Genomic DNA, 4,675 nt, shown 5'->3' with positions numbered 1-4,675 from the left:
CCCCTAGCTCCACTGCCCCATTTTTCATAGCTGCTATGAAAAGGAAGTTATTGGTGTTGATATGCTGAGGCTCACTTATGGTACGATTCCAGTTATCAAGTAGATGTGGTCCAGAAGTGCATTTGCATATTTCTCTTCTTGTCTCTTCTGTTTAAGTAGGATTGATTGAGATCATTAAGTAAGTCACAGCTGTGGATCACAGAGTTGAAAGATGTGCTCAGTGCCATACCAACTAGAGCCATCCTCAAGAAAGGGGAAGTGGAGAGGGCCAGGACTTAAACTGTGCTCCTATGTAAAACATTGCTACAGCTGATTCCTAAGCCTCTGTGATGCTTAGAAAGTGAGTGTTCTTTCTGATGCTCCTGTGTTCCCTGGTGGTTATGTGCAGAGTCATTTAGCACCTTTAAGGTGCTGTGAATGAAGGAAACATTTCTGTGAGGTTTTGCAAGCAGCTGAGAAGGGGTGGTGTGATGTGTGCACAGAGAGCCAAGAGAGTGGCAGCCTCCTGCAGCTGCTCCTGCCCCACAGCCCTCCTGCCGGGCTGCCTCAGGTCTCTGCCCAAGATGGGGACACAACCCCCACTTCCCCCTTTGCAACAAAGCTGAGCACATAACCCAGAGAAGCGCAGAGCCCTTAGGAGTCCTCGGCCAGATAACCCTGCTGGAAGAAACATTTCTGTGCTCTCAGATGGCCCTGCTGATCAGTGGGTCTGACCAGGACTGGTTTCCATCACTTACTCACTAACTTACTGCCCTTGATGGCCAGGTACACTTAGAGAGGACTCTCCCACAGACTGTTGAAATGCTATCAGCTTTGCTGAGTAAAAGGCAAGCACTGACCCTAGGTTAATACCAGTAACTTCTGAGATCTGTAGAACTAGGAAGGAAACATAGCAGTTGATAGAGGTGTTAGGATATCCCTCATAAAACAGTACGTCTCCAGCTTGGTTTTTCTGTTATGCAGTGATACCTTTAGCCTGCATCAGGAATGTGAGCAGCAACCACACTGATATCCAACTAAGCAGCAGTGTCAGAGGGTAGTTCTGTTGGAGCTTTTCTGCACACAAATGCCCACTAACAGCTAGAAAGGGGCTGTGGCTCCCAGCATCGTGCGGCAGGTTTTCCTTCATGGAAGGAACTGAGGTCTGTGCTGTATGTAAGCCACGTTATTGGCTCTTTCCTGGATGAGACTTTCTCATCCAGAAGCTACGTACAGGGGCTACAACGATCCACAGCCCTTAATGCATGAAGCAGAAGGATATATTCATCAGAATGGCTGACCAAGGTAGAAGTCTCCATCACTTCTTTCTAAGTTTAGGTTACCACTTTGCTGCTCTTCAGGTAGAGAAAGAATTGGGAATGTTTTCAGTGAATTTCAAGGGAAGGCTAAAAATGTTACTAAATTGTTTCTGTTTCTGGTCAAGAGCTTTTCAGATGGAAAATGACATAAAAGGGGGAACACTTCACAGGAACATAGGATGACACAAATGTGACCAACAAATGCAAGGAAAGGCTGCAGTGTGAGCCCAGCCTGGTCAGTCACTTTAACTGACAGATGTGTCTGGACTGTGTGCCAATGGTTCAGGCCTGGAGCAGCCTGGTTCCATGACTGATGGGGTCGGGGGCCCACGGACCCATGCCTTGAGATGGGCCTAAAAACAACACAGCGGGCAAGGAGGTTTAAGTCCCTTAAACTTTAATGCAAACAGTGATTGCCAGAAAGTGAGATTTTATAGGTGGTATGACCAGCACAAGAGTTGAGCTTGATAATAATGGATTAAATTTAAAAAAAAAAAGGATAATAAATAGAGTTTGATAATTTTTGACAAAAGAATACATAACATACAGTTCCAACAAACGTAAGTTTCATATCACCGCTTAAATAACTTCTGTGCACGACCCCTCCAGCTGCAATATTAGACCTCTGTTTGTTTTTTAGCTGTTGAAATTTAAGCCTGCTGAATATCAGAAATCAGCTAAAGATGCCAGCACTGCAGGAGAAAGATCCTTCTCTTTTGGAACTCTTTTGCCCTGTGTTCTTCAGGTATCTCATTCAATTCCTTCTGGGTTTTCCCACTATTTGCAGTGTTGGTGCCAGGTCGAGCACCTGCAGCCTCCCACAGTTTTGGCACTATTGCATTTTCATCCAGAGAGTGTGTTTCCTAGTGGTTTGTGAAAGCCAGGAAGGCTTTAAAACATCTTTGATGGAGCTTTCATAAAACAGCAGGAATCTGCCCCTGTAAGCAGCAAAGGAGGCCAGCAACAACCAGGGTTATGTTGTGAGGTGCAGGTCAATGCTGGAGAACCTTCCCCTCTACTGGCGAAGCTGTTCTGCACAACCACGTCCAGTTCTGGGCTCTGCAAGGAGCGGGGAGCTGCCGTAGAGTCCAACCAAATGACACACAGATGGGGAGGGTCTCCACTCTCAAGCATTTCCTTCTATGAGCAAAGACTCAGGGAGAGCAGGAACTTCCCTGCAGCAGTGAAGACTTCATGGGGCATCTTGTGAGAAACAAGCTCAAAATCAACAATTTCAGTCAAGCCAAGATCTCTGTGAAGGGCATTTTATTCATTATTGCAATAATGGGCGCTCACCCCTAACGACCAGGGAGAAACTGCACAGCCAGTCAGTGAAATCCGTTCTGTTAGACCTGTCAGACCCTGGGTCTGACGCAGGTAAAGCCTCTCCTGGCACTCACTGGTTGAGCATCTCAGGCTCACAACCTTCCGACACTGTTACTACCTTACACTCCCACAGCTACCTTACACTTCCATACAATGTCTGTTACCAACCCTTTGTTTTTAGGTATGTTCTGTGTTTTTTTTTGTGATAGGAGGATAATATTTTCTACCTGCACACTTGTCCTGTACCAGACTCTCCCCTACCCTGTATAATTACCTTACCTGGTGCCTGTCCCAATTTTACCTAGGTTGGAACACCCCAGTCTCAATTTTACTCTGTTCAGCAGCAGTGTGAAAAACAAATTATCCCATGTTACACACAGAAATACTGGAAATTTCCACTCAAAAACACAATCTACCTCTCACATTCAGGATTAGACTTACACTGGGGGTTAATATGGTTACCTTTACAGCTCCTATGAGGGTTGGGGTCCAGGTCAAGGTTAACATTAAGGCTACATCCCAGCCAGTGAGGCCCCTGCTGCCATTCACTTTGATGCTCTGAGCCCCAGAAAAACGCCCAGGGCACAAAGTGAAGCAATGCAACCCCACCAGATGACTCTCTTGTGGAGCAGCAGAGCTGGGGGTTTGATATTCACAAAGGAAGGGCAACCTAAGTGACCTAAGTGACACAGAAGAAGGGAGCAGGAATAACAGGGAAAAGCAAGACAAAAACCTGGGGAGAATCAGGGAAAGAGGGGAGGAAAAGGACACACAGTCAGGAAGGTGCCCTAAAGCACCGTAAGGAGCTCTGGGAGCACCGCATTGTGCCGCGCTGTGAAATGGCAAAGATTTGCATCCATACGAGGTCCTTACCTGTTAGGGCAGTATAACCAACGTTGGGCTCCGGGGCATTCCTGGACACGCAGCCTTCCCCTGAGCAGCACCCGGTCAAGGACCGGCCGGTGATGGGGGGGTGCTGCCTTTCCCCTCCCAGCCTGGCACGGTGGTTTCCCTGCTCGCTTCCCGCTCTGTTGCGGTATTTCTGCCGCTTCCCTGCGGAGCCGCGGAGCGCTTCTCGCCCCGCCGACAGCGCCGCGGCTCTCTGCTGCCCTCAGGCGGTCTCCGTGCGGTACTGCAGGCACTGCCGGAACGCGGTGCACGGGAGCGCCTCTGACGCGGGCACGCGCCGAGCAACACGGCAGAGCCGAGCGCGCGTGGCTGCTTACCTGCAGCGCGTGGTGATGTGCCCGCAGCCGTGAGGCACCGCCATATGAAGGAGGTCGGTTACCGGAGGTGGGACAGGACGGGTGGAAAAGCCCATTTACTCTTAGCAAACTCGGCAATGCTCCGCCTGGGGCGACCGCGGAGCCGCTCCATGCCGGTCCCGGGAGGCTGCGGTGCCGGAGCCGCTCCACGGCAGCCCGGCGACGGCGAATGGCCGAGCTGCTCGCGTTCCACTGCCGCTGAGAGCGCTTTTAAATGACTGGAGGACGGTGCGGGACGGGGGATCGAGGGGGGATGCCCATCAGTTCACCGCGGCGACGAGCTAATTGGATGCTCGTCCAAATATCCGTGTCTTGAGTGCGTCTTGGAGCGCACGCGCGTTGCCCACCGGAGGATTTCTCACAATAAAGATTGGCGGATTCTCTGCGCAGAGCGGTCAAACTCCGATACGCCACTTCCGCATCTGGACGCGCATGCGTCATGCTGCCTGCGGCACCAAACATACATGGCCGCGGCTCCGCCGATTGACCACGCGGGGGCAGCAGAGACCGCGGAAACAAATTCTCCGTAAATCCACAAATTGGCCACAAGGCGGCAGCAAAGACCGCGGAAATAACTGCCCCGTGCGCACTGCTGCGGAGCCGCAGCGCAGCCCTGGCGGTCCGTTCTATTTCTTTTGATGGCAGAGGAAAAACAGAAGAGGAAGAGGAAGGGGGGGGAAGGAGACGACGAAGAAAACCAAGGAAAACTTCGACAAACCCTCCAAACCTGTGCTAAATCCTTATGATGTGGAAGTTTGTGTGAAAATAAATAAATAACCAGCAAAC

The sequence above is a fragment of the Meleagris gallopavo genome, chromosome 1, assembly GCF_905368555.1.
Source record: "Meleagris gallopavo chromosome 1, MGAL_WU_HG_1.1, whole genome shotgun sequence".
Classification (NCBI taxonomy): Eukaryota; Metazoa; Chordata; class Aves; order Galliformes; family Phasianidae; genus Meleagris; species Meleagris gallopavo.
Note: the sequence above shows the minus strand (reverse complement) of the source record.